The following is a 10,075-nucleotide window of genomic DNA, read 5'->3' on the forward strand; positions in this document are numbered from 1 at the left end:
GTCCTGCTGTTGTCACACTCGTTCAGATATATACTTGGAGAGGCAGAAGAGACGTTCACTGCTGATCCGTCTTGTTTCCTGACACACTGACCCTGATCGATGCAGCTGCCCAGGGGTGCAACACATATATATACACAAAATGTAGAAGAAAGAAAGGACTGAGAGGATGAAGTGTAGATGAGGAAGATGGAAGGAGGAGGGGCGACAAGGGATGGAGTGCGGTAAAGAAGAAATGGAGACAGAGGATGAAGTGTCGGTGAGGAAGTGGGATAAAGGAGGAGCTCGTCAGTACTTGCTGGGGCATTGTGGTGGGTGATTGATGATTCTATGTACTTGATGCACTGGATGAACACCTCGTTACTTTCCATCACCCTTTTTTTCCAATTTTTTTGCTTATGTAGTCTTTGATGTACGTGATCCGTGAACTCTGTCCGGAAAATTTTAGTGCTAGCTAATCACTTACTACGTCCGAAGTCTTCTACTGGTTCTCGGCTCGATCTCCGTACCAAGTGTACGTAAAATACGTACGGGTTGTAAATCCAGCTTTTGATCGCATGACAAATACTGTATTTCACGTGAATGTTCTGTAATTTCCAGTGGAACTTAGCAGAATTTCATGTGCAAACGTTCCATAGAGTTTCGTGTGCAATTGAGTTGAGCCTGTTTGGTCCATATGGTGAGTTTCCAAACAAGAGGCCGAGTGTTATCTAAAATTAAGCTAACCTCATAAAAATTCTGGACCACAAAAGTAAACTAAAGTGGTCTAGCAAACTTTAGATCAGAGAATTCAAATTGGTTTAGCCAAGGTCATGCATTTACCCGCAGAACAACTTCACTGAAAAATTGCAGAACATTCACGTGAAATACAGTATTTTTTCTGAAATTTATTTGGATGAGACACGATATACTTTTTTAATATAGAGAAAAAATGTATTAAAAAATCCATCACAAAACATTGTTGCTTGCTCTACAAGATGCTGCTGGGAACAAAACACTCAAAGTAGGAAATAAGAAAAGAAATTCCACGATCTGCACTGTATTGTTGCACAGGTCAAAAGGACAACTTTTATCAGCACAACACTTAATGTCAGGTTTAAAGTTCATCATACATTTTTTTAAGAATTACAAACATGGTATAAGTTGTTTGGTATAAGGTCTGAAATTCATCTCCTTTGTAAAAAAACAATCACCCAACTCCTATTCCATATTATTATTTGACAATCTAAACGGAATGCTCAAGGGAAAGTTTACTTCAAATTGTATGATGTACCATGATGTAGTGGAACAAGCACAAAAATCACCAGAACTACAGCAGCAAAAATAAATGTGCATATTGCAGTCAAATTTTTTTCTCGAAGTGGCAAGAGAGCTGTGTCTTTGTATTGAAGAGAGAGAAAATGATCCCGTACAAACCAACCTCCTTAATCCCAAAAGAGAAATAAGGGGCTGCCATAAAAAACTAGAAAAACAAACAAACCAAACGCAAAAAGTCATAGCTCCCCAAAATTTCATAATTGAATCTAAGATTAGTACCTAACCTTGACTATTCTATAGGTTCAGACATGCATCTTCCAAACTATTTTTTTCTCATAAATCTAGAAAACAAATGTTACACTAGAGATCTATATTGTAGTTTCCAAATATATCTAGTCACACTTTCAAAAATATTTGGCCAACTCTGAATCTAAAGAAACAGGATAAGTGGAATATTACAATCTAGCATGCGGCACAAATATATTAGCAAGCATGTGGCGGGCTACAACTACCTAGATTATATACAAACACTGCCATACCAGACAGAGTACTAATAAACCTATGGTCCTGTTGCCAGGTTAACCCGGCCTTGCTGGATTCTAGGCTAAAAGACAGAAGTAGCAATGGAACAGGGAAAGCACTGGTAATGCATAGAGTGACCACATCGCATTATTCAGCCAAGTGTCTATCTATATCACTTTTGTAAATCAAATTAGTTTCTATCATCTGGAGTTCTTTTAAAGTCCATTCCACTGCCAAAAGATTGTCACAACTGAAAAGACGACAACAGAAACTGAAAATGTCTATTTAACATTTTTCAGATGTACTTGACAGTTTCCATGATCAACTGATATTTTTTTCCAAGCTCAGTGTTTAATCCTGTAACCATTTTCTCTCATGATGTTTATAAAACACACCTGCTAGGAAGAAAAAGTTTTTTTTTCTCTTTTGCCTATTTATTCTCTGCCCTTTGGCCCCTTGAGTCTAGACCGAAGAACCAGGAAGTAGACATATACTGCTAAACATCCACCATATTCATACCATTTAGGCAAGCAGCTCTCATGCACAAACACAAAACATTATCCTGTATACAACAACAAAGCCTTTTAGTCCCAAGTAAATTGGGGTAGGCTAGAGTTGAAACCCAACATATAAAACATTATCCTATATAACATACAAAATATAGCATTCTGTGGTATATTTATGAGGTTGGTTCAGAGTTCTATGCTAAATCAATACCTGTTTATAATTAACAGTACTTATTCCATTCCTAATCAATAATTACTTCAAGATCTGGGCTCACGCAAATGAAATGTCAATTTCGATAAGCAGCACCACACTATGCAGGTCTAAAATCATCAATTATCCGTTCCTCATTTTCCTTACCAAGAGGAGATCCAATGTAAAAGAATCTTGTAGTACCTGGTAATTTCGACAAGCGAGAATTACTACGGCTTCTCTTGATGATCTTCCCCGTTGTCCAATCCACCGTCTTGCAGCTCTGCTCCCCTCCTACCTTCATCTTTGACCACTAAGTCATAATTGTATTTGGAGAGTTCAAATTTGGGACGTCCATGATGGATATTGATTATGTTCAGGATGGCAGGTTCTGTTGCCTCCAGATTGCTTTTAGTCGCGCCATCACAATGAATCCCAACCTGGAGCCGCTCTAGACTTGCAAGGTGATTGAACTTGAACTCAAAATCCAGCTGTGACTCTGCTTTTTTTGCCTTGAAAACAATTAAATGTCTGAGCCTTTGCATAGCATCTTGCTCATAGAGAAATCTCAGCCCACCTTCACCCCAGGAGCCAATTTCAAACTCCGTCAGGAAAAAATTGTTGGCTTCCAATACTAAGTTTTTCCGATAGTGCTTCCTTTAATATCAGCTAGATCTAATATATTAACCAAGTGAACGTGATTGGTAGGCTAATCTAATATTTTATATTAACCATCTATTAACGACATTTGTAAGGTGGTTCAACTTTTTTTTGTACGACCAAACGTTCTCTCTTTCTTTATAACAAAAAAAAGTAAGTTTACTGAAAGATCCATAAACGTGATGGGTCCTCATATTTTATATTAATATTAATACATTAACCAAACGTCTACGTGATAGATAGACCGATCTACTATCTTGTATTAACCAACTATGAAATGCATGTACGGCCATTTTTTCTTTTTCTTTTAAAAAAGATTTTATTTACTATAATAGCATAGGTGGGTAATTTTCTATTAAATAAAATAGATCTAATGGTTATGAATGGCTAGAGCCTTTTGATTTAACGGCTGGATATTTCTAATTAATGTGAGATATTCTAGCATTTTTTTTTCTAGCACGTCCGATGAGAATTAACGTGGGGCTCCATTGGTTTGTATGACAAATCCAACAAAGAGACGACCCTAGATGAGGATTGACGTGGCCGCCTTCAGAACAAGGGGATGAGTGACGAGCACACAGCAATGGACCCACTAGCAGTCTTTGCTCAGGCGCACGGAGCGCGGTCATTGCACGATGTGCAGCATGACCCTATGAAGTCACGACTGAACCCCTCGATGGGGGTGGGAACTCTGGCGACAACAAGGCAGCGAGCTAGTCACTCGGATCTTGGTAGGTTGGGTAAGCAGAATGCCTCATGAAGGCTCGAACCAGACGCCCTTGGCCAAGGGATTATTTGGGCCCTTCTCAGACTTGACCGGCTTGTGCTCGCCGATAGCGTTGCCTGGCCTCTGAGTTGGGTCCACGACCTTCTTATCCTCCAAAGGAGAACAACCCCAATGACAAGGACCTTGCGCTGGTCGATCGATCAATTGGAAAAAGTAGAAATCCCCTCGCTGTCACTCCTAAAGACAAATTGGAGAGACCATGATGATCTCGGGGGATCATAATAAATTTCTAGCAGTAGGACTACGTAAGCCCTCAGCTAAACATGCTCACACCTGCATTAACCCCCTGGTTGATTCTACAAATCATCCAGGGGCTCAGGGGCTGCACCTAGCGGGTGTGCTCTCGCACCTGAAAGTCCATGTTTTGTTTTGGTAATTAAGTGACAACCTTGTTGGATTTAGGCCCATGATTGGCCTAATTGAAAATTTTTCAAAGCATGCACAACCTTTAGTCTCATATTGCTAATTCAAGGAGATGTTGCCTTGCTTAAATATGGGAGTCTCCTCTCCATGCAAAATAGGTGCAAATGAGAGAGAAAGAGACTGTTGCTACACGTACGCGCAGCTCGCGTGAAAAATCGCGTGACTTGTGACGCGTACGTGTATAGCAAGCTATTATTTATGTAGTTTCTATTTTTTATGCTGAGCATAATGGCGCTTCAATGTGATTGAAACTGTCGTTTTAAACAGTAATAAGGTGTGTCAGTTTCTGTTATTTGATTGCAGCATTTTCTGTCATTTAAATGGGCAGTTTCTACTGTTTGATGAGGGAAATTGATGTACTATGAAGCCCTATAAAACTAGGAGACGTCCTAGTTGAAGGGTATGCTATCACACGCTCATCTTTCCACCCGCTGTGTTGAGCGTCTCGCTGCTGCGCCTTGTCGACCTTTGAGTTCGGCATGCACCGGACTTGAAGATAGTGGGATCTCCGAAACCATTGCCGCGAGACTCCTGCACGGGGCGGCAATCAGGTTTTTGGGCAACGTCTATACGTGACCGTTTGGTGATCTGCAACATCTACTTCAACACGTTCGACTACGTTCTGCGCAGGATCATTGAGTAATTTCCTTGCGCAATCCTGTTCTAGTCAGTATGTTGCATGTTTACATGTTTTATATGCTTGCATCATTTTTTATCTATGAGTTTTTCCTCCAAATAAAATATGGAATGTATTTTAGGCACATATTTCCAACAAACCTTAGGTGGAATAATGCGTCTCATGTGAGATGAATATGTACGTAGTCCACACAAACACACTGAGCAAGACATAGTAGCCATGGCAGAGAGATGGCTTATGCATTTGATGTAAGTGCTCAACTAATGAAGATGAAGGAGCTTATTGAATATATGAGACATGATCACATAGTCTCATATGGCTGGGTGGAGAAGGTCAAGGCAAGGATTGACTATGAAGGACCGGGTTGTAGGAGTGAAGGATAAGCTAGAGGCTCGGTTGCGATGAACTATTGAGGCGGTGAAGTGCAAGTAGATGGCTTGGCACGGATAGATCAACAGTGAAGAACAAGCAAGGCTACAATTGATGGACCAATAAGGCCATGTGAAGTTATGAAGTGGATCATATCATCCATGGTATCGAACCAAGTGTTGATTTGTGTTGATGATCAAGTGGCTTGATGGAGTGATGATGAAGGAGCTTCTTGGTTTGGACAAATGGTCAATGTAGCATGGTTGGATAAATTTGATGGATGGACATTATTGATCATTTGATGAAGATGGAGGTTGCATGCTTGTGTGGCATCACTGACATGGAGATGGAGTGGAATGCACAAGGCAAAGGCATATTTGCACGGCATTTCATTCTGCCGGTCTAAGGTTATGTAGAGAAGAGCTTGACTGGGTTTAGGATAGATAGTTGTACTATCAAGAGGGACATTCTTGTTGGCTAATCAGTTATCTAGTACCACCAGGTGAGATCTAACTAGCGATGCATCTAGATTGAGTGGCGTGAGAAGGAACAAGATCAAAACCTTTGAAAACGAATTTGAAAATGCTAACTTAGTGTTAAAGGAGGTGTTGTCATGTTATACAACATTTGGGAGTTAGTAAATTTGAAAACGGTTTTGAAACGAAGATGGGTTTGTTATTTCAGCCATCGCCAAAATTTCCCGGTGGTGTCTCGGAGGGCACCGGAGAAAGCGGCCTAGCTTTGAATAGCTGCTCGCTGACTTGGAGTTTCTGGTGATGGTCTCACCATAAAATCCCAATGTGTTAAAAATGCATGTCATCATAAAATGCATCCGTATAAATAGAACCAGTTGATGTCACATATAGGAAGCAAATCTTTTATTTCATTGCATAGTACCAATCGATCACCATTACATAGTAATGCAACATGAACATGTTAGCAACCTGATCATTTGGAGATACATGATGGCAGGCACCTAATTGCTGATGAAAATATAGCCCGAATGCCACGTTTCTTCTTCTTCTCCTCTAGTGCCGCGTTCAGTTTTCCAATCTCCCCATCCTTTTCAGCATTGTAGTTCACAAGTGCCTCAATTTTTGACTTCATGAGGGCTACCTCAGCCTTCTTAGTGTCCAGTGCTTTCTGGATTGAATTCTTCTCATCAGTCAAGCCTGAATGCTTGGCATCAAGTTTGTTATAGGATGCTTGCAGCTATGACATAGTAACATGGAGCTCCTCTAACTCAGCTCTCAAGTTATTGGCCAAGGCATCCTTGTTGTGTACTGCTTCCTCAGCTAATTCCTTGTTAGCTTGGCTTTGCTCTGCCTCTCTCTTAAGATCCTCTAATTCATTCATGATCTTTGTCTTCTCGGCATCAAATACCATTGCAGCTGCCTCCTTGTCCTCAGTCAATGCAACCATTTCCATCTTGAGCTTCTCAATCTCTGTTTCAAACAAGCTATGTTTTTGCTCTATAGTGAGAACATCTGACCGAAGCTTATCATTTTCAACGATCACCAACTCCTTGCTGGCCTTGATTTCCTCAACTTTTTCGTTGAGGTCCTCCAGTTCCTTCATGATTTCTGTCTTTTTAGCATCAAACTCCAAGGCGGTTGCCTCCTTCACCGCTGCTAGGGCATCTAGTTCCATCTTGAGCCTCTCAACCTCTTCTTCAGATAAGCTAAGTTTTTACTCTGTGGTCACAAACCTCCGATCGAAGCTTATCATTTTCACCTATCACCAAATCCTTATGAGCCTGAATTTCCTCCACCTCCCTCTTAAGATCCTCCAATTCCTTCATGATTTCCGCCTTTTCAGCATTAAATGCTTTGGCGCTTGCCTCCTTTGACTCTAATTGTGCACCTAGTTCCATCTTGAGCCTCTCAATCTCTTCTTCATATAGTCTACATTTTAGCTCCACGGTCAAGACATCTGACCGAAGCTTATCATTTTCACCCTTAACCAAATCCTTGCTGGCCTTGATTTCCTCAACTTTTTCGTTGAGGTCCTCCTAGTTCCTTCATGATTTCTGTCTTTTTAGCATCAAACTCCAAGGCGGCTGCCTCCTTCACCGCTGCTAGGGCATCTAGTTCCATCTTGAGCCTCTCAACCTCTTCTTTAGATAAGCTAAGTTTTTGCTCTGTGGTCACAACCTCCGATCGAAGCTTATCGTTTTCACCTATCACCAAATCTTTACTGGCTTGGATTTCCTCCACCTTCCACTTGAGGTCCTCCAATTCCTTCATGATTTCGAGCTTCTCAGTTTCAAATGCCTTGGCAGCTTCCTCCTTCGCCTCCACTAGTGTAGCCAATTCCACCTTGAGCCTCTCAACCTCTGCCTCCGACAGTCTATATTTTTGCTCTGTGGTGAGAACCTCTGACCTAAGCTTATCATTTTCAGGGACCACCAAATCCTTGTTGGCCTGAATTTCCTCCATCCTCCTCTTAAGATCCCCTAATTCTAGCATCATTTCTGCCTTCTTAGCATCAAATGCCTTTGTAGCTGCCTCTTTCTCCTCTGCCAGTGCATCTAACTCCATTTTGAGCTTCATAACCTCCGCTTGGGACTGGCTATATTTTTCCTCAGCCGCCGAAACCTTCAACTGAAGTTTATCATTTTCACCCTTCAATCTCCTCTCCACCTCTTCCTTCTCACTAGACAGCACCTGAGCCGCCTTTTTTGTCTCCTCCAATTGCTTCTCCAGTTTACCCTTCTCGCGGAAGCAGCTGGGCGCTTTTGCGCTCCAAGTCCCACACCTTGTCCCGATGTGCCGAGACCTGATCGGACAGCGTCTTCACTCTCTCATCCGTGAAGAGATCTGCAGCTCATTGTTTAGAGTGGGTATTAGAGTTGAGGAGAGAAAAGGCACTGGACGATGGCATGCATGCATGCTACGTCCAAGTTGGAGGGAGAAAATTAAAGAAAGAAAGATGACATCGATGCATGTCTTGGCGCACCGGCAAACCACGACGCCGCCATGTCCTGCTGTTGTCACACTCGTTCAGATATATACTTGGAGAGGCAGAAGAGACGTTCACTGCTGATCCGTCTTGTTTCCTGACACACTGACCCTGATCGATGCAGCTGCCCAGGGGTGCAACACATATATATACACAAAATGTAGAAGAAAGAAAGGACTGAGAGGATGAAGTGTAGATGAGGAAGATGGAAGGAGGAGGGGCGACAAGGGATGGAGTGCGGTAAAGAAGAAATGGAGACAGAGGATGAAGTGTCGGTGAGGAAGTGGGATAAAGGAGGAGCTCGTCAGTACTTGCTGGGGCATTGTGGTGGGTGATTGATGATTCTATGTACTTGATGCACTGGATGAACACCTCGTTACTTTCCATCACCCTTTTTTTCCAATTTTTTTGCTTATGTAGTCTTTGCTGTACGTGATCCGTGAACTCTGTCCAGAAAATTTTAGTGCTAGCTAATCACTTACTACGTCCGAAGTCTTCTACTGGTTCTCGGCTCGATCTCCGTACCAAGTGTACGTTAAATACGTACGGGTTGTAAATCCAGCTTTTGATCGCACTGACAAATACTGTATTTCACGTGAATGTTCTGTAATTTCCAGTGGAACTTAGCAGAATTTCATGTGCAAACGTTCCATAGAGTTTCGTGTGCAATTGAGTTGAGCCTGTTTGGTCCATATGGTGAGTTTCCAAACAAGAGGCCTAGTGTTATCTAAAATTAAGCTAACCTCATAAAAATTCGGAACCACAAAAGTAAACTAAAGTGGTCTAAAGTTTTAGTCAAAAGCTTTAGCCAGCAAAGCTTTAGATCAGAGAATTCAAATTGGTTGAGCCAAGGTCATGCATTTACCCGCAGAACAACTTCACTGAAAAATTGCTCTCCCGCTGAACGACTTTGTAAAGTCTTTTTCTGGTAAAGCGACAACAGCTTTTTTCTGAAATTTGTTTGGATGAGACACGATATACTTTTTTAATATTGAGAAAAAATGTATTAAAAAATCCATCACAAAACATTGTTGCTTGCTCTACAAGATGCTGCTGGAAACATAGTAAGAATTACAAACATGGTATAAGTTGTTTGGTATAAGGTCTGAAATTCATCTCCTTTGTAAAAAAACAATCACCCAACTCCTATTCCATATTATTATTTGACAATCTAAACGGAATGCTCAAGGGAAAGTTTACTTCAAATTGTATGATGTACCATGATGTAGTGGAACAAGCACAAAAATTACCAGAACTGCAGCAGCAAAAATAAATGTGCATATTGCAGTCAAATTTTTTTCTCGAAGTGGCAAGAGAGCTGTGTCTTTGTATTGAAGAGAGAAAAAATGATCCCGTACAAACCAACCTCCTTAATCCCAAAAGAGAAATAAGGGGCTGCCATAAAAAACTAGAAAAACAAACAAACCAAACGCAAAAAGTCATAGCACCCCAAAATTTCATAATTGAATTTAAGATTAGTACCTAACCTTGACTATTCTATAGGTTCAGACATGCATCTTCCAAACTATTTTTTTGTCATAAATCTAGAAAACAAATGTTACACTAGAGATCTATATTGTAGTTTCCAAATATATCTAGTCACACTTTCAAAAATATTTGGCCAACTCTGAATCTAAAGAAACAGGATAAGTGGAATATTACAATCTAGCATGCGGCACAAATATATTAGCAAGCATGTGGCGGGCTACAACTACCTAGATTATATACAAACACTGCCATACCAGACAGAGTACTAATAAACCTAT

At 41.0% G+C, this 10,075-nt stretch overlaps 1 pseudogene; it reads right to left on the minus strand.

The window, feature by feature from the left end:
* Positions 1–6,296: 6,296 nt before the first annotated feature.
* LOC136507525 (uncharacterized) lies at positions 6,297–8,328 on the minus strand (annotated as a pseudogene).
* Positions 8,329–10,075: the final 1,747 nt, after the last annotated feature.

This window comes from Miscanthus floridulus, chromosome 15 (genome assembly GCF_019320115.1).
Source record: "Miscanthus floridulus cultivar M001 chromosome 15, ASM1932011v1, whole genome shotgun sequence".
NCBI classification, from domain to species: domain Eukaryota; kingdom Viridiplantae; phylum Streptophyta; class Magnoliopsida; order Poales; family Poaceae; genus Miscanthus; species Miscanthus floridulus.